The 20,887-nt window shown below is 45.0% G+C and overlaps 1 long non-coding RNA gene and 1 pseudogene across 3 annotated transcripts in view; both read right to left on the bottom strand.

Moving 5' to 3' along the window:
* The window catches only part of LOC147025488 (uncharacterized), a 98,665-nt gene extending 97,128 nt beyond the window's left edge, over nt 1–1,537 (bottom strand). For 2 of the 3 annotated variants that reach the window (XR_015059645.1, XR_015059646.1), the window contains exons 1-2: nt 1,218–1,532; nt 1,033–1,131 (exon numbers count right to left, since the gene is read on the bottom strand). This is a non-coding gene — a long non-coding RNA (uncharacterized LOC147025488). Of the gene's footprint in view, nt 1–1,032; nt 1,132–1,217 lie in introns of all 3 variants that reach the window. The other variant, XR_015059647.1, reaches the window with a different exon arrangement.
* A 10,773-nt stretch (nt 1,538–12,310) lies between these two features.
* LOC147025487 (SCAN domain-containing protein 3 pseudogene) lies at nt 12,311–13,963 on the bottom strand (annotated as a pseudogene).
* Nucleotides 13,964–20,887: the final 6,924 nt, after the last annotated feature.

Here is a 20,887-nt window from a genome sequence, read left to right as displayed (position 1 = left end):
TCACCAGACGGGTAGGCCGACCCGGTCTCGGCCTCAGGCCCGCCTCATCCTTGAGGGTATTTCTTTTCCTTGGTTTTGGGTATGTGTTGTCGGCGCCGTCTGTGAAGTAGAATTGTATAAGTGTTGCCGTGTGCTCGGTAGTCGGTATTAGCTCTGCATTGTGTTTTCGCTTTTATATTTGCTTTTTGTGTAAATTGAATTGTGTTTTTCTTTTTTGTGTGCATTTGGTGGAATTGTATATGTGTGCTTCCCGTGTGCCGCGAATAAATGTGCTTTATTATTGAACTGTTCTCCCGCTTCGCTTCGTCTTTTCCTCTATTGAATCCCCATCTTGCTTCACGTAAAGGGTTGGTAGTGGGCTGAATACGCCCGATAATTAATCGAACCGTCGAGGTCGACGATAACACCGCTCGGTTATTCTGATAGTACGGAACGGGTCGCTTAAGTGGCCCGTGTCCGAAGTCGACCTGCGGCGAGGTGCGATCGCCCGGTCTACCCTCCGCGTGGGTACTTAGGTAGGTCGAATTTGGCGAGCAACCCTATCCCACGCGGGGGCTGATTGGCTCGATCGCGGTGAGACCGAAAGGTCCACCCGTGACTGGTTCCCGGCGTTAGTCCGAGAGGGTCACGACTGGATTGTCCGTCCGGTGGGCGACGTGCCGCGATTCGAGTTACGTGGCCGTCAGCACGCCGGCGGGCGCGAATACCGCAACAGTATTTATTACAGATGACAAAAAGATTTGATGATCAGTTTGAAAGGGAGGCCCACATTTCCCTAATGGCCTGGGGGCCGAGTACCAGCTTCTCACGGCCTTCGCCTCTGGTCCTGTCAGGGTTCATTATTTTGAGTTTGCTGAAATCCATTTTGCTCTCTCGACTCTCATCTCCCGATTTCTTCACACATTTGGTGCAGAAAGAGTTTTTATATTAAACACATTCATATGGCATTTCACTTGCTCAGTATAAAATATAATATGTCGGGAAGAGAATAATAAACTCAACTCTTTCGAGAAGGGCGGACATTCGACTCACCGTTATTCTCTTGTCGATTTCACCGTTGAGAAGCCTCCGTCTCCCTGACAACCGCTCCCAGAGTGCATCGCGCGGCCGTCCACAGTTTTCTCCACAGCACTGCACACGTAAAACATGAAGGGATTTGAGGATACATCCACAAAAACACATCATATGTCTATTAACTACGTACTATTGATATGTACCTTTCGACTGCTGAAACCTCTTCCGCTTTTGAAGACCTTTTAAGATGGGGGTGTCCAAACTTCGGCCCTTGGGCGAAATACGGATCGGCAGCCGTTTAAAACCAGCCCCCGAATCAGAAGAATCATTAAATGTGGCTCGCTGTGATACAGAATGAGAAATTCTCACCAATTACGTCTGATTTAAAAAAAATTAACAAAGCCAAATGTGTCCATGAGCCGCGTCCTCAAGGTTTTGTCTTCACCAGAAGAAGAAGATGAAGAAGATGAGGAAGAAGAAAAAAACAACTTCCGATATTTCGTCACGTGCCTTGATGGAGCCAATAGCGAGACCCGTCATGGAGGCTCCTCGTTCACGACGAGAAAATCGTGTATTGACGAAATTACAACACATTAAATGGAATAATCTTTAAATCGTAACGTGAACTTTTCGAAACTTTAAAGCAAATGTCCGAATATGTTTAAAAGTTCATGATAGACGCTCTCAACAGGCACCCTTAATGCGAGGATGTGTATAGGTGTTTAGTTTTAAGGAGATCCGGATGCTGTAAATGAAACAGCCGAGTCCGAAATGTTATGGAAGAAGAAGAATAAGAATAAGAATAATAATAATAAGAATAAGAATAAGAATAAGAATAAGAATAAGAATAAGAATAAGAATAAGAATAAGAAGAAGAAGAAGAAGAAGAAGAAGCTGTGAGCTGGGCTGAAAGCCGTTTGTGTTTTCACCACAGGAACAGCAGGAGGGCTCGTTCCTCTCCGGGGTATATTCTATACATTACCGTCGATCGAAGGTCGAGCCTCAAAAACGTTGGGGATTCATTGATGACGTTTCTTATCGAGTCCTCAAGCATTCAACCAAGCACTCCATTCAAAACTGTTGATAAGGAACGGCTGGCTTGTCAAGCGCAAACTAGCTGCTTGGTGTTAAACTGAACAAACTCCTGGTTTCCTCCCTTTCCGTTTTTACAGCAGTAGCGACTGTTTAAAATGTAATCACACGTGTTTGTGGGTTATAATATGATTAGTTTTTAACTTCCAGTGAGGGTTTTCCACAAAATTCGACGATGAACTATTTACACACATTAACACGCCGTTTGTCCAAGGAGGAAGCTCCTCGGAGAGAGAGGATGTTATGAGTATTAACGAGACGACCCGTGAACCCGTTGGGTTCCCGTTGTGACAGCGGTTGATGAAAAAAATCATTTCAAATAAAAAAAAGATAGCTCCAGCGAACTATACCGCTGAGGTTGTTTGCATTGATCAAGTTCTCCCGAAGAGTACTGAACTGAATCGGGAATTGATTTTTTAATAATTTTTTTCGTTGTCCGATTTGAACGAAACTTGATACTGCATTCCGCAGGAGAATGGTGAGAAGGTGGCACAATTTTTTTTGCGCTATCGTGTACCGTTTTGGCTGTATTTGGGGAAAATACATATATACAAACAAAGATACATACATATATACAAACATACACATATAAATATATACAAACATACATACAAACATACATATACAAATATATACAAACATACATACATATATACATATATACATATATACATGCATACAAACATACACACATACATACACATGTTCAAGATGAGAGTATTCGTAATATATAGATAGATATTATTTTGCAATAAAATTAATATTATACTGTTATCTTTGGTGTTATTACTTTTGGTATTAAAAGTGGTCTTGGAAAAAAACACTCGAGGTTCGACTTTCCAAGCAAGGAGTTGAATCACCGCCATTGTTGCACCTCCCTGACATCACTCCCCCGCACCCCCACTGAGATCACTCCCCCGCTCAGATGGTGATCATCCTCTCTGAGGGATAGGACATTCCAGCACCCACCCGAGGGGACCGCCTCCGGTTAACCCAAGGAGACCGCCGTCTGGTGGACGATACCTCAGCACCACCCCGACACACTACCACAATCTGACCTGGGAAGGTTACTCCATGTTTTTCCTCCTATCATCAAGGAGTGGGGGTCCCGAAGGCTTTGCCCCAATCCCATCATCCGGCGAGCTGCCCTGTGAAGGGCAGTTGCACAGGAGGCACTCCCACCGAGTGGGTTTTCAGATTTATTTGCGTTATGTTTTGCGGAGTGAAGGGTTTTACGGAGGGCGGAATGCAAATCCTGCCAACAACCTCTGAAAAAAAGCTGCAGGAGGACGTCTGCATAAACAGTTGGGCACTAGATACAGATGGCCGTTGGCTCACAAAGAGCTCCTCCACCCTTTGATAGGTTTTGTTTTCAATCCTGCTGGGTGTCCATATCATACCCTCTCCTCACCAGGAGACCTGGTGGAGGAGGTGGTTTTGTCTCCGACAATCTAACCATGAAACAGGTTGGTACAGGTTTACATAGCATCTGTTGTCAGCCATAGTTCTAATCTGGCTTGACCTGCCAATATATGTAATGACCCGTCCAGGATTGTGCCCCTTAGCCAACGAAACCGCATTGCCTACCATATGCACTTGACGGTGTGAAAGGAAGAGTTTTTACTTGCAAATACCACTCGTCGCTTTCCTGATGGGAACACTAGGAGAGGGGGAAAAGATATGGGGGGGAAGGAGGAGAGAGGGAGGAGGGAAGGTAGAGTAGAGAGGGTGGGGAGGGGGAGAAAGAGAGGGAAGGTGGGGATGGGGAGAGAAGAGTGGGTGGGAGGAAAGAGAAAGAGAGAGACAGGTGGGAGACAGCAAATAAGACCACGGCTTTCCTTGCCATGTTTTACGCCCCGGGTATCTTTGACTGGTCGAGGGTTAAACATGACCATCATCACCGCGCCTCAACACAAAGCACCATTTCCTGTGTGTTTTGTATTTCACGGCGATGGCCCCGCTTCACACAGGGGCAGCAAAGGTTTCATAGGCTTGAAGTGTGTCCTCCTGAACCAGATAGTACGGACAACCGAGTGAAATACAACACAATTGACTGTGAGATTGCAGGTACGGGAGGGCAGAATGCAGCCATTGTTGCTGTGTTTGCTTTTTTCTGTTGAGAAGTTTCAGTTGCTCTGGAAGTAATCATTGCTGCTGTGTTAGCTTTTTGTCTTGCTTCTTGATGTTGCGGAGCTTCTGCTGCTTTGGATTTTTGTTTTTTCTTGTTTTTTGTCATCTTTGTGTACTTCTCCTTGTTTTTTGTTTTTTTTGTATACCTTGTCGAGGCTTGTATGAGAGCGAACACAATGCACAGCAAGGGGGGCATGAGACAAGAGGGGCGGGAGTGGGAAGGACAGAACAGTGGGGAACAGAGACATTCGGAGATCTGTGGAAGGGAGAGGGATGGGGCGGAGAAAATGGTGAATCCAAGATGGAGATTACAGGGACTTTCAGGAAGGAAAGCAGGGAATTAGAAGGAGGTGGGTTTGGGCTGGATTAACGGGGGTAGAAAAGATTGAGGATTTGGATGAGGGAAGACAATAGGTGGTGGTGAACATCTCTCTTGAAGATCTGGAGGGAAGAGTGGGATTGAAGAGAGTGTTGGAGTTTGTTCCAAAGGCGGGAAAAAAGAGGAATGAAAGAGTGAAGGTGAGCAGTGATTCTTCATTTTGGTAGTTTTACCAGAAGGCGGTTGTTGGTGGACCTTGAGCGCCCTGCGGAAATGTGGTGGGGACAAATCGCAGAGAGAGCAGGGTGGGGTGAGACTGGAGAGGAGATGGTGGAAGACAGAAAGACCACCGACCTGCCTGCAGTGAGAGAGTGAGAGGCCCAAAGATTCAGCCTCATTGTGGGAGATACCAATGATCCGAAATGCCTTGGTTTCCACAGCGTGAAGCCGAGAAAGGTGGGAAGCAGGAGCACCAGCCCACAGGGGAGAGCAGTTCTCCATCAGGCTCCAGAGGAAAGCTTTGTAAGTTGTCAGGAGCTCAGGTGGACGGAGGAAGGACTTTGCATGACGGAGCACTCCCAGTTGGCGACTGGCTTTGGTGGCCAGGTTGGAAATGTAGCTTTCCCAGGAAAGATCATGGCAGATCGTGAGACCCAGAAGCTTGAAAGAAAGGACTTCTTCCAGAGGATTGTTGAGAAAGTGGATGGGGTTTTTTCTAAACGGTCCTTTCGGAGAGACATCGCGAGAGTGTGAGATTTGTCCGGATTGAAAGACATGTTCCACGTGTTAGACCACTTTGTGATTTTATCCAGATCTGCAGAGAGCGAAGAAGCTGCTGCTTGCCGGTCTGAGGGACGAGAGATGGTACGGCAGAGGGTGGAGTCATCAGCAAAGAGATATAGAGGATTTTGCAGGGAGTCGGAGAGATCATCCTGTATCTTCCTGTCCTGCGTTTTTATCTTCTTGTATCTTTCTCCTCTTCTTCTTCACTCACGTGTTTTTAGATCTATTGTATTTTTAAAAAAAAATCTTACAAGTTATAGTATACCATATAAATTATAATGTTATAATTGATTTCAAAATTTAAGTTTACAAAATGAAGTTTATAACAGTGCAGTATATCACAATTATCACGGAAGAATCTTACGTTCACTAGTAGAGAAGATCTTCCATCAAAAGCCCCCTTTGTGGTTGTACGCTTTTGAGCTTTCTTCGCATCATTGAAGTAAGAATTTAGTTTGGCACCTCCCGTTAGGGGTCGCCACAGCAGATCATCCATTATGATCCACATACTGATTTGACAAAAGGTTTTTACGCCGGATGCCCTTCCTGACGCAACCCTGGTCGCCTCTTACGACACAGGGATAATGATTGGGTTTCGCCATGATTCCGGGCTGCCCTGCACCCTCTCAATTGTTTATTTTATACAATGTCTTTAATGGTTAACAATAATATTTTATTGGTTAACCAAGAAATTAATAACAGAAGATGGTTAATGGGAATTTTTCAATTGTTCGTTGATTGTATTCGTAAAATATGTACTCTTCAACTACAGTAAATTATAACGGCAATATTAACAGTATCTATCATTGAATACATGATAGTATTGCCCTGAAGTGTGTAACCTAAATTGTTCATGATTGTTTCATGACATCATTGTCATTCTATCTTTTAAGGTTCTTACTCCATCTCCACCTGCAATGTTCAAATAAACTGTTGAAGCAAGACAGGTCATTCGTGTCTTGCGATCTACAATCGTACACATCAAACGTGTGGAACACAAATCACCTTTTTAGCACTTTAAAAAACCCTTCCGTTTTGCAGTACTTGGACAAAATATTGCAGCATTTTATGTCATCAGGACCAATCAGATTTGTGGGTTGTAGACCGTGCCCATGTCCTTGTTCCTCAAGACAGCGTGGGTGACCGTGTTCTGTGAACTCTAGTCCACAAATGATATCGAGTGAGAAAGAGTAAGATACCCCCCCCCACCCATGGACATCCTTTTTGGTCCTTTTTCACCTTTCTTGAACATTTACATTTGAAATTTCCCGCTCCACCATCAACCAAGGAGCCTTCCATGATGGAACACAATGGAGTCCCTTTCTCTGAATTATGCAGATGTGAATCATACCAAGAACAAACCAACATTGTGTGTGGATTTGAATCTGAGTTTCTCACATCATGAGCCCTGGGTTCACGTGGGAATGCAAAACAGGTCACTGTTGGTTATAATCGTGAAAAATCTTTCATTTCTCTTCGAGAATACCCTTATTACCTCCACCATAGAAGGTGCAAGGAGGTTATGTTTTCACCCCTGTTTGTCTGTTTATTTGTGTGCAGAATGTCTCAAAACGTTGTGGACAGATTCTGATGAAATTTGGTCGGCAGGTTGGGTGTGTGACGAAACCAAACTGATTAGATTTTGGTGAAGATCAGGATCCGGATCTGACTATGAGAATTTTCATGTGATTCTTCACCGTTGGCCTGGTGTTGGCTAAATGGTTTGGGTGGCGGGCTTTGGATCCACAGGTCCTGAGTTCAAATCCCGCTCAGCTGTTTAATTAATACCAGGTGGGGTTTACTCGGCCTGTCATCCTTCCGAGGTCGGCAAAATGAGCGCCAGCACGCTGGCATACTGTGTCGGAGTGGCAACCCATCCAGGATTGTGCCCAATAGCCAAGGAGAGTGCTTCAGCAGCACCAATGCTCTGCACAGAGTGTGGTCCCAATCTCCTCCTCTGCTTCACCATTGAGAGATCGGGCCAAGATGATATGTGTGTGTATATATATATATATATATATATATATATATATATATATATATATATATATATATATACACATATAGCACGATATCTCAAAACGTTGGGGGCGGATTCGGGCGAAATATGGTGGACAGGTTGGGTGTGAGTCAAGGGCAAATCGATTCGATTTTGGGGAAGATACGAATACAGATCTGGATGTGAGAACTTGTCAATTTTTAAAGTGATTCTTCACTTTTGACAGATGGAGCCAAAAACAACATACAGTATAAGAATAATTATAATAATAATAATAACAAGAATAATATTAATAGTTTCAAACCATTTATTTTGTGGCACAAAGCACATATGGCTGCAAAGGCACTTTCATTATCAAGGAATACATTTCTGGATGGGTCACCACTTCAACGCAGGTTACCCTGAATGGTCATTACCCCAGTAAGTTGGTACTCATTTTGCCGACCTAGGAAGGATGACAGACTGAGACAACCTCACCTCATGTTAATTCAACGAGAAACAGAGACTTGAACTCAGGACCCTGAGGTCCCAAACCAGCCACCCTAACCACTCTGCCAACGCTTGAACTCAGGACCCTAAGGTTCCAAGCCAGTCACCCTAACCACTTCGCCAACGCTTGAACTCAGGACCCTCAGGTCCGAAGGTCGGCACCATGAACCACTCAGCTGAAACCTGGCTTCAAAAAATCTCTCTCAATATCTCAATCTCAATCTCAATCTCAATCTCAATCTCAATCTCAATCTCAATCTCAATCTCAATCTCAATCTCAATCTCAATCTCAATCTCAATCTCTCTCTCTCTCTCTCTCTCTCTCTCTCTCTCTCTCTCTCCATATATATATATATATATATATATATATATATATATATATATATATATATATATATATATATATATATATATAGTTACCGGCCGGGGGTCAGCTGCCAACTGACCGCTCTGAACGGAGCCGCAAGTCGAGTCGGCCCGACTGATCGCCCGGAATATAGATCGCCGCCCGGATAACTCCGAGCGACGGGTCCTTGTACAAGAACCGAAATACTCCAATCGGCAGATCACGTGGGGTAGGGTCGATTGCCAATCTTCAATGTACCTAAATACCCACGTGATCCAACTACTGGGGTATTCCACCCTCGACGGAACTCGTACGGAACAAACCGCCGAGGCGAGCTTGTCCATGCGCGATTCTGAGCGGCGTAATCGCCGAAAACCGTTGGTCCAAATGTCCCCCTATTCTGGCAAACCAACGGCTTTCTAACTCCCAACACACGAAATGTTCAGTCAATGAGGGAATCGACGAAACGAGCAGGTTTACATTTCCACAAGGACATTTATTATAATGAAACACGTATGCAATTAACAAGCAACAAAAGAACTACAACCGTCTTTAAGCAATTATTAATGTACAGTCACTGACACAGTTTTACTTACGGGACTCGGCGCCACAAACATTCATTTGAAAGAAAAGCAGGAAAAAGACTCCATCAAAGGCAATGGGGTCAGACTGGACCTCTTGGGTCTTTATGGCGTGGGACTTGGCAGACCGAATGAGTCCCACGAGACCGTTGCAGGTTACCTGCACCCTCGTGGTGTCTGGCTTGGGCGACCCACGATGCTCCTTCCCCACGGCAGCTAGCGTAGCTGCGGTCGAGCTCAGGCCTTCCGTGTGGCAGGCGAGCTCTCTCCGGCTCTCTCCACACGAACGCGCGGTTTGCGCGACACAGCAGGCAAGGCTGCGCCTCCAGCTCACATCTCCTTCGCGATGCCCGGACTTCCACGCAGCTCCTTGGCTTCTGGGTTCCTCCCGACTCCCCCAACTGCCGAAGCAAAAAGCTTACTCCTCCCATGGGACTCAGCACACGAACTTTGCCACGGGACTCTTTTATGAACAAAGAAAAGATGTCGTGTTTATCCTTTGCACCCCCTCCCCCGCACCCGGCGTGACTCATGCCCTCGTGATCCACCCCCCGGTGGGAGGGAGTTGTTGACGTCACGGGATGGCAGGGTTCTTCTTCCTCTTTGCAGAAGAGGGGGTGGGACGTCTCCATTGTTTCGTTCCCTAACTATTAAATCGATCCGCAGCGCATCTAATCAATTTCAAAACATTTAAACAATGGAAGGTGAGCTATCTCGGGAACATGCAGTTATCGACATAGCTGACTAAGGGAACCTGTATGTTGGGTGCGATTGAATTCCAAATTCGTAACAATATATACAAATATAAATAAAGAGTATATATATATATATATATATATATATATATATATATATATATATATATATATATATATATATATATATATACACATGTTTATAATATTTCAAAAATGCATTGGGCCCGACATGTTTGACGGGATCAGCCATTGCGTGACGGATGTACCCACTCCACCGAGTGCCCTTCTAGTTTCCCATCGTTTTTGTGCTTTTCTTTGTGACTGCTTGAATGAGTCCGTTTCTCTGATAACAATCTCTAATTCTTGTCTTTGCTCAACTTTTACAATAAAAATAACTCCTGGAATCACATCACATGTTGAGAAATAGACCCACAAAACCTGTCACCTGATTCTTTAACCATTTGCCGTGAATGACTGCAAAATATATTAATTAAACGAATATCTAATAACCAACTCCAACTGATGTTAATCCAAACCTTTATCTTCTCTTGTTGAATAAAGATTCTCCCATCATTTTAATTTGTCTTTTTCTCTGCAGACAAACTACCGTGGATACTGAACGAGGAACCATCTGAAGAAAACCCTCGATGAAAACGACAACTTTACTTTTCAAGATGAACCAGCAGATTACAACATTACAAATCATGTGGATTCCTCGTGATCAAGATCTCGGAGCGATCAGGTACATTCCAGCAAACTGAGCTCTTGCAGTCCGTGTTTCAGTCCCAAATACGATCGAGACTCAGCTCTGAAGTTCCACCGATACAGGTGGGTGGAGTTATTTGAATCCGAGTGGATTATGATGAGGGCAGTGCCCCCACATGGTTTGACGTCGAAAACCACCAAGAATACATTTCCACGTTATGATGATGTGGTGTCTTCCCACAGGCTTGAGAGAAGTGGGGTGAAGAGTAACTTTCTGTTTTTCCCTGCCAAGGAAGAAGCACTCGTCATCATTGAAGCAGGTTAGAGGCTACTGAGCCGGGAACGATCTGGAAAAGAAACGTGAAAGTGCAACAACTATCCAGGTAAGAAACCACGTTTTTGAAACATTGTAAACAATCTCTGAAGTATCAAATAATCTTCAGTGATGAAGATGTCTATTTTGGATTGTCCTTGCTGGTGTTACCACCTGAGTCATTGTTCGTGATTCCTCCAGTTCAATTCCATAAAACACATTTATCTGACTATTATTTACAGATGTCCTCTTAATTTTACTCGTGCTTTCTAATATCCATAAATCTACAACTGATATCAGGTGAAGTGTCGTCAGATAGCCCTCCCTGAATTTAGATCCTTCTCAGTCCTTTGGTTCTTCCTTTTAACATTTCGATTTGAAACATATTTTCCCTGCGATCAGAGGCAATGCTGGGCAGTGTCCCATGGGGCACGTGCCGCAAATTTATTTTAACCCCTTGCCTACGATAGGCCACGTAATGATTGAAATCCGACTTGGTTCATCGTCAAACCCATGAACATTGAACAAGCATTACTTACAGGCAGCAATGACATGTTGGAGAACACCATCATTGATTGCTTTGCTGAGATGTACAACAGATGGATGCACATCCACTCTCGCCCCCCCTCTCTCTCTCTCTCTCGCCCCACCCCCCCCCCCAAACAGGTTGACTTTCTTTTGTTAATATTTAAAGAAGAAAAAATACCCAATATTTTGTTTAAGAAAATAAATACACAAGAAACATCCTTCAACCTCGTGTTTGAAAATCCTCAACGTTGGTTCGAGCTGTGAAAAGCATAGACTGACATTTTGTGTTCTCTGTGGCTTGATGTATTTATGATTTGAACTTTGTTCATTTTTCCACTTGAATTCCACATTTCATGAATTATATTTAAGAGTCTGCCTTTGTGGATCTCCTTTTCATATATGTTATCCATGTGGAACTTCTATCAGAACTTCATTTACCAAGGTTAGTGGGAAATCAACCATCGACTTTAAATGTGAAAAAACAAATTTAACTGATGCTTTTATGGAGTCGAGTACGCCTGGAACTTATGATGTCAAGAATTACTGCTCGGGTAACACATTACCTTGGTACAGTGACGGTGGAGGTACAGGTTTACGGTGCAGAAGGTTTTAACTTTTAACCTCCGCAGCGTTCCAAGCACTTGATCGTGTTTTCCTTTGTCTTCGCGGCTGTTTCTAAAGCAATTGGTGATTTCATATGAATCGGATGTGCTTTAGAAAGGCTATGTGAATTCTCCATGAGTTTCAAAGATAAATATATTTGATAATACCCTATTTCCCTGCCGTTCCAAATCTTAATCTGTTTTCTAAATGACAGAACCAAATTTTGTCACCCATCACAACAATTGTCAGCTATTTATAAAGAATAATGTTTATACACATCTCCTTGAAACATCTATCTACAATGCAACGTTGGTTTTTTTTAAATATTTGTTTTGAAATTCACCCAAAACAATGGAAAAAGCTACTCAAGGTTTTTAGGTTGTAAACAGCAATGCTTGTCAACCTTTTTCAACTCGAGGCCCACTCTGGCTCTGAGGGAATTTTCGAGGCCCATCATACAGAATCGTAATGAGAAAAATGGCAATAAAACTTAATGCCAAAACAAATCATTATGCTTACCTTTAATGAGACACTTGACCTTGCTTGTTGGAAATAAGATGGTCAAGTCGTGGTTTGATGGCGGACAGGCTCACACGCAAAGTGGCATTAAGAGTGTCTGTTTTTATACTATTTCGTGCTTTCGATTTTGTCGCAGTTACAGTCGAGAAGCCCGATTCACAGAGACAGGTTGTGGTGAATGGTAAAAGAAATCAGATGGCACGCTTTGACAAAGAAGTGTATTCGCTGCTTGCCAATATCCAGAATGAAGGAAGGTCTACTTGTGCATGCTGAAGCTTCAGAAGACTGTCTGCAGAAAGTTCCATCAGTTCATTTTTCAAGTACAACGGACAAGGCCACATCTTCTGAAGCAGGATCCACTGAGAAAGGTTCAAAATCCAAAGGTTTCCTTGCCTTGGGTCCTCTGGAAAGTAGTCTGCAAACTTTTGTGATAATTCGGTGAAATTCTGGATTATGAGCCCAGATATGTCTGTATGAGGAATGGATTCCAAAGTTTCACTCAGAAGTGGAAACATCTCAAGTCGTCCATCCTTCACTTTTCTGTTCCAAAGAACAAGCTTTTTCTTGAAGCCTTCGATTTTGTCAGCAACCAAGAACACTGAACTGTTCCTACCTTGCATTGATATGTTGAGCTGATTTAACTGGTCAAACACATCTGACAGGTAAGCCAATTTGGCACAAAAGTTATCATTACTGTAATGATCAGCAAGTGGTGAGTGTTTCTCTTCAAGGAACATGTGGACTTCATGTCTCAGTTCAAAGAGGCGATTAAGCATACGTCCTCTTGAAAGCCACCTCACCTCACTGTGGTACAGAAGCTGCAAGTGATCAGAATCGAGTCTTTCACACAGTGCAGGAAAACACCTTGAGTTGAGTGTACTCTTCTTGATGAAGTTAACAGTTTTAACAGCAACATTAATGACTTCATTCAGTTCTGGTGACATCTGCTTTGTTGCCAGATTTTCTCGACGTAAGAAGCAGTGGGTCTTCTTGGCATCTGGCGCCCTCTGTTGGACCTGGTTTCCAACACCACGATGGACTCCTGTCATTGATGCAGGACCATCTGTGCACACACCTACGCAGTTCTTCCAATCAATACTTTTGTCAGTGAAGTATTTGTCAAGGCAGAGCATTACATCATCTGCAGCTGTTTTTGTGGGAAGGTCTTTGCAAAACAGTAGATCCTCATGAACATCACTGTCCCCGCAGTACCTCACGAAAACTAGAAATAAAGTATTATTGCTCATGTCAGTAGATTCATCCAACTGAATGGAAAAATACGGACTGGCCTTTATTTTTTCCACCAGTTGGCATTCAATGTCATCACTCATTTCAACAATTCTTCTCATCACAGTATCATTAGAGAGTGATACGGACTGAAGTTTGATTGCAGCTGCCTCTCCAAGAATTTCTCGACACTTATCAACAGCACTGGGTAAAATAAGCTCCTCCGCGATTGTGAAAGCTTTCTTACTACGAGCAACACGAGCAGCAACCATGTAGCTGGCTTTCAATGCTGATTTTGACTGAGTTGTGAATGTTGTAATCACTTTCTGCTGTGCCTGAAGTCCAGCCCTTCTCTTCTCAAAATATTCCTTTGGCTTACCTGCACTATTCGGGTGTCTTGTGTTTAAGTGTCTCTGAAGCTTTGACGGTTTAAGCGCCTCGTTTGACAGGATTTCAGCACATTCAACACACTGTGCTTTTGGCTCAACATCACTGCCTGCCATTGTGAATCCATATTTAATGTAATCGGGGTCATATTTCCTCACCACAACCTTTCGAGATTTTTCCGTAACAGATTTGTCTTCACCATCACACTTTCGTTTCAAAAATCGATCCATTTTCGGTTCAAGAAATTATCCGCGAAAGTTGAAAAGTTGACAAAAATTTCAAGTTCGTGAACGCATGAAGGAAGTACAAGTCACGTACATGCATACACACACATTGCATATATGCACACGTGCACACATACACACGGATATAGTACGTTCACATCACAGTTACATGTAGATTGAACGCGCGTAAACCACCACTGCATAAACATGACGTACGTAAGCACAAAATGACTCTATCTATCTCTATCTCTATCTCTATCTCTATATCTATCTCTATCTCTATCTCTCTCTCTATCTCTCTCTCTATCTCTATCTCTCTCTAGACAGTTTTGGAAAGACGGAAGTACAAACAGACCTAGCTGAATTCCAGCTGTGTCGTGTAAGTCTTACACTGTAAGATCAGACCCTTTTTTATATACTTCTTCTTTTCTTTTCTTTTTTGCCGACCTCTCGGCCCACCTGTGAGGGCTCCGCGGCCCACCGGTTGAGAAGCACGGGTATACAGAATGTACTGTAGTCGGTAATCATACTGACCAATCAGCACAGATGCCTTTGAACTAAAAGTTGCCGATTTCGGCAAAGCATTCGTGTGTGTGTTTTTATATTCACAAAACATAACATATTCTCTCTGCGAACTCCCCTCCCCCCACCTCTCTCTCTCTCTCTCTCTCTCTCTCTCTCTCTCTCTCTCTCTCTCTCTCTCTCTCTCTCTCTCGTTCTCACTCTCTCTCTCTTTCTATCTCCCTCTTTCTCTCTCTCTCTCTCTCTCTCTCTCTCTCTCTCTCTCTCTCCCTCTTTCTCTCTCTCTCTCTCTCTCTCTCTCTCTCTCTCTCTCTCTCTCTCTCTCTCTCTCTCTCTCTCTCTCTCCCTCTTTCTCTCTCTCTCTCCCTCTTTCTCTCTCTCTCTCTCCCTCTTTCTCTCTCTCTCTCTCCCTCTTTCTCTCTCTCTTCCCCACATCCCTCCTCCTATCCCTCGTGTGGACGTGTGGTGAGGCGTCGCTCTCCCCTCCCCCATTCCTTCTCTCCCCTTTCTCGCTCTCCCCTTCTCCCACCCTGTTTCTTGCTCCCCTCATTTCCCGCTCTCCCCTCCCCTTCCCCCCTTCTTGCTCTCCCTCCCCTTCCCCCTTTTCTTTCTCTCCCCTCCCCCTTCCCGCTTTTCTTGCTCTCTCCTTCCTCCCCCCCCCTTTCTCAGTCTATCCCCCCACCTTTTGTGCTCTCCCAAAACCCCACCCCTCTCTTGCGCTTTTATTTTTCAGGAAGATGGCTCAGACCAAAAGAAGAAAATGAACAAGAAGCAAATTTGATGAACAACACGACTTGCAAAAGCTGCATTCAGAGCAGCCTTAACTCCTCAACAGCAAGAAACAAGACAAGGAGCAAACACAGCATTTCTCCCTCTCTCCAATGGCTGCATCCAGAGCAGCTGAAACTCTTCAAGAGCAAGAATGAAGATGAGAGGAAACACTGCAACAATAGATGCATCCAGAGCAGCTGACACTCGATAGCAAGAAAGAAGGCAAGAGGCAAACGTAACAGGAATGGCTGCATCCAGGAACTAGCCCTGGAGGGAAAAAAGAAAGGTCTGCATTCTCCTCTAATCCAGACTTGGATTATGCTTCTGATGCAATAGTTGCAATTGGCTCAATGTCAATTATTTCCAGACATTGTGATGCAATGAAATGGATCGGAGAAGCTTCAGGCATCTGCTGCAAAAGTGGCATGGTTTGACTGCCCCAAATAAATTCTCCTCCTGAACCTTGTCAAATGCAATGTTCATTGTTGAGAGTCAACAATCCAAATTGTGATGTGAAATCTTCAGTGCTGAAGAAGGCAAAAAGAGGAAGGAGAAGAAAGGCAAAAAGAGGAAAGAGAAATGAAGGGAATAAAAGGAGGAAGACAGAATATGACTAACAAATAAAAATATGACAGAGGACAGGAAGAAGGAGAAGAAGAAGAAAGGCAAGACAGGAATATTGAAGAAGTAAAAGACGACAAATAAACTAAGAACAGTCATTGTGTTGTACTTTAGTTGGTTGTCCATAGTATCTGGTACAGGAGGACACAATATAAGCCAATGAAACCTTTGTCGCCCCTGTGTGAAGCGGGGCCATCGCTGTAAAATGCAAAACACACAGGAAACGGCGGTCTGTGTCGAGGCGCGGCGGTGATGGTCACATTTAACCCTCGACCAGTCAAAGATCCCCGGGGGGTTAAAGATCACGGCAAGGTCAGCGTTGGTCTTGCTTGCTCACTCCCACCTGTCTTTCTCTTTCCTCCTGCTGCCACCTCTTCCCCTCTCAGCCTCTCTCTTCCTCCCTATCTCACCCTCTTTCTCCCTCTCTCCACCCCTCCCTCTTCCTCCCCCCCCTCTCTCTCCCACACCCTCCCTTTCCCACTCCCCTGCCTCTCTCTCTCTGTCTCTCTCTCTCTCTCTCTCTCTCTCTCTCTCTCTCTCTCTCTCTCTCTCTCTCTCTCTCTCTCTCTCTCTCTCTCTCTCTCTCTCTCTCTCTCTCTCTCTCTCTCTCTAACACACCCCCTTCTCTCTCTCTCACACACCTCTCTCCCTCTCCTTCTCCCTCCCTCCTCCCTTATTATTCCCTTCAGTGAAGCGACGGGTTGTATTTACTCGAAAAAAAACTGTATACAGGACATTGTAAATATGAGCAGAGTACCCGCCCTACGGGCGATCGTTTTCCAAGCACGCAGCACGTTTTTCTGACACATCCCTTTATTTAGGTAGTGTATGGGAAACTGACAGCTCGGGTTACGTGCATGAAGCAAAAAACATACCTACTTCTTCGACTTCAAAACACCTCACTTTATTGGAAAATGTTGGGACAAGGAATACTGCACTGTAAATGGAGGAGGCTTGTAATACTTTCCCTCACATGAAGATGGTGCTAAATGACACATTTACATCGAATTTGTGTCCCGTCCCCTTCACCCCCCTCATCCATTGGGACCATCCTCTGTGCAGACAGTTGGTGCTGCCTCAGCAGTTTCCTTGGCTATTGGGCACAATTCTGGACAGGTCGCCACTCCGACACAGGATAACAGCAAGCTGGCACTCATTTTGCCGACTTAGGAAGGATGACGGGCAGAGTCAACCCCACCTGGTATTAATTAAACAGCCTAGTGGGATTTGAACTCAGGATCCGAGGATCCCAAGCCAACCAACCTAACCATTAAGCCAACACCAGGCACACTCCTCCCATCTCCCAAGCCCATCGGCAAAGACAAAAACACCCCGATATATTAATTGGGGTCATGCTGATCCTCTGTAGCAAGTCTGTATGTAATCAGCTCACAAATGTTGGAGGAGGAGCGTGACAAACAAACAAATGAAACGGAAGACCAAGAAGAATCCCGAAGAAGTGAAGAGTCAAGATAAGAAAAGCAAGGATACGGTCAATCGTTGACCTCTTTGGTGTGAAGCCTGACTGCTCTGGACGCTGGTGCTCAAGCAGATGGAGGGGAACCCTATCAATAATTATCCGAGGAAAGACCTTGCCCGACACTGAGAGCAGCGTCACCCCTCGGTAGTTGTTGCAGTCTTGGCCATCACCCTTCCCTTTCCAGAGAGGGACAACAAGTCCCCTCTTCCAGTCAGTTGGGATGATGCCTGTGTTCCAGGCAGAGCACAGAACTACATGCAACGACACAATTGCAGCATTTCCACCAACCTTGGCAAGTTCAGCATGGATGCCACAGATCCCTGGAGCTTTACCCCATTTCAACCGGTTCACCGCAGCCTGCGTTTCCACAAGCGAAGGTGGACCACAGTTGATTGGAGGGTCAGCAACAGGGATTGTAACACCCTTGATGTCCAACTCGACATCTGGCGGATCAGCCTTGTACAACCGCTCAAAGTAACCGGCCCGGCAGACCTTCACTTCGGACTGTCAAGTCCTGTCAAGAGCAGACCTGTCAAGAGCCGACCACCCTCTGCTCTAACTGCAGTACACTGAGGGGTGGGCTTGGATGAACGCATTGCGCGAATTCCCCTGAAAGACGAGAATCCCTTGACGACAGGTGATGCTCTGCCCCCTCATGGATTCCTTGCACATAGGCCTCCTTGTCCACCCTTAGCGCACGTACAGTTTTATGCCTCAGCTCCCTGAACAGCTCAGCTCTGCCATTCAGCCTGACCCTGCGACTCTGATCAATGGTATCCAGTGTCCCTCGAGAGACAAATTTCTTCTTTGCCCTTCGGTGAGTTCCAAGACATCCACCGGCAACATCAAGGATGGTAGTGTTGAAGGCACTCCACAACTCTTCAGGACTTCCCAAAGTACCCAGACCCCCCAAATTTCCATTCAGCTTGTTCGCGAACTCCTCAGCTACCCTCTCATCTTTGAGATTGCCAACATCCAGCCGAGGCTGGGATGGTACAATTCTCCCGCATTTAAGATGCAGCTTCAGACATGCTACAACAAGCCGGTGGTCAGTATTGAAGAACTGAGCACTCTGGTAGACCCTGCAGTTCTGGATCATCATCCAGCGACCATCAACAAGGACATGGTCAATCTCTTTTGCCACACTGCCAGCATTGGAATACCAAGTCCAGCGATGAGCTTGTGGGCGCTGAAACCATGAACCGGCCACCCTAAGTCCATGACTTCTCGCAAAGTCAAGCAACTTAGTTCTATTCTGGTTCATAGTTCCTGACCCATGTGGACAAACACACATCTCATAACCGTCCCTATCAGTTCCATTCGATGCATTGAAATCCCCCAAGACTAGAAGTGTATCTCGTCTGGGACACTGATCAACCACAGACTCAAGCATGGCGTAGAATGCATCCTTCACGGTGAGATCACTCGCCTCAGTCGGAGCATAAACAGAGACCAGGGAAATGACACCCAAGGAGTAACAAATACTTCGTCTCATTATACGCTCGTTGACCGGTGTTACCTTAATTATCATTGGTGTCAGCTTATTGGACACAGCTGCAGCAACTCCTTGGGAATGGTAGGTGGAGGTGTAACCACCCACCATGATCTCGCCGCAATACCGTCTCCGAAACTCAGAGAGAGCTGCAATCCCGATGTCCAAACGCTTGAGCTCAGATGATAACAGAGACAGGTGCTCATCCTCTCTTAGGGATAGGACATTCCAGGCACCCACCCGAAGGCACCGCCTCAGGTTCACCCAAGGAGACCGCCGTCTGGTGGACGACACCTCAGCACCACTCCGACACGCTCTCCCGCAATCTGACCCAGGGATGTTACTCCGTGGTTTCCCTCCTTTCATCAAAGATTGGGGGTCCCGAAGGCTTTTGCCCCAATCCCGTCATCCAGTGAGCTGCCCTGCGAAGGGAAGCTGCACAGGAGGTACTCCCATGGAGTGGATTTTAAGATTTCTTTGCGTTTTTGTGTCTTGCGGAATGAAGGGTTTTGCGGTGGCCGGAGTGCAAATCTGCAACCAACCTCCTAATAAGTAACCCAAATACAGGAGGACGTCAGCAGACACGGGCACGAGATATGGATGGCCATTGGCTCACAAGGAGCTCCTCCGCCCTTTGGTATCACGGCCCAGTTACAATGGCCTGACGGTATTTGGTGCCAAAACTTACGCCGCCGGACTAGCAAAACACTAAAAAGCAAAAGGACCGATTACAGAGGGTAAAACGGTAGGAGTGGGGTCAATTAGTTTGGTAATTTTAGACAAAGACATTAGAATGGGTTGACGGTGTTTAACTTGTGTTAAAGTGATGCGTATCTAATGTCACAACTACTTACTTGATGCTTGTGCTCGACATTCATTTAAAGGAAATATCTGCCCGATTCTAAGCATTATTTACCATTGGGAGCCATTTCCACAGCATATTGGGCAGCAATAACATTCCACCATTAACCACACCCATTTGGGTATTATTGGCCAATTGTCAGCGTGGGACTCAGCCAAACCACATCACACCACACCTGGTTGATTGATGGGCACTGTTCCACTGACCCTTCATATCACTGCATAATGATGCAGTTTTGCCGACTTTTCATGGAATTATATCAAGTTCTGAGAACGACATAGTTATGGACCTTCCAACAATAAAATGGTGTAGATGCGTTTAATAAAGTACTTATCTTCAACAATTTTTGAGTTTGGCTGCCTGAAAAGAAGAAGAATTACAAACGGGCTGCTTTGGTTCGTTCAGATTTGAATCTCAACGATGCTGTTCAGGTTGCGTGAATAGTATTGGATGTGAAATTCTCCAGATGCCTGGTCGGTACTTTAACAGTTTAAGTTTGTGTTTTGGGAGTGTTTTCTTTTTTGAGTTGTGTTGAGTTCCTATCGTGCGCTGCCTTTTTGTCTGCTGGTTGCATCATTGGTTAGGGGCGTGGCTAAGTCGCTGATGCAGTGCCCCGATCACCAGTATACTGGTGCTCATTTCACAGACCTCGGAAGGATGACAGGCTGAGTCAACCCCCTGGTGTTAATTCAACAGCTTGCTGGGCTCAAACTCAGGACTCAGGGATCCCAAGCCACCACCCTAACCGCGAAACCAACACTAGGCTTGTGTGGAGTTAAACCTGTGGAATGTCGGTGCCATTGGTGTGGCGACCCCGAATGGGAGCAGCCGAAAGGAGAACAACATAAAATAAACAATTGGACATTCCAACATCACTGATGATGACGATTATTCTGGAATTGACGGGTAAAATACTGTAATACAGTAAATCAACTAATAACAAATAAAACAAGTGGAGGTTCATTCAAAGTACACCGTCCCAATAACAAATAAATAAATAACAATCTCCAGCGCACGACGTTGCTGGGGCGCTTTCGGTGCCCGGCGATGCCGCCGTGCAGTGCATGGACATGGAATTGGGAGTGGTGTACAATAATTAATTGTGCAATTTAAATAAATAAACAATAATGGTGAAACAATTAATTTCTGAATCAATTGGCTAATTGTATACCAAACCCACCA

This window comes from Eptatretus burgeri, chromosome 6 (genome assembly GCF_056783735.1).
Source record: "Eptatretus burgeri isolate ZD-2024b chromosome 6, Ebu_testis_v1, whole genome shotgun sequence".
Lineage (NCBI taxonomy): Eukaryota > Metazoa > Chordata > Myxini > Myxiniformes > Myxinidae > Eptatretus > Eptatretus burgeri.
This window is presented reverse-complemented; position numbering and strand designations above follow the sequence as displayed.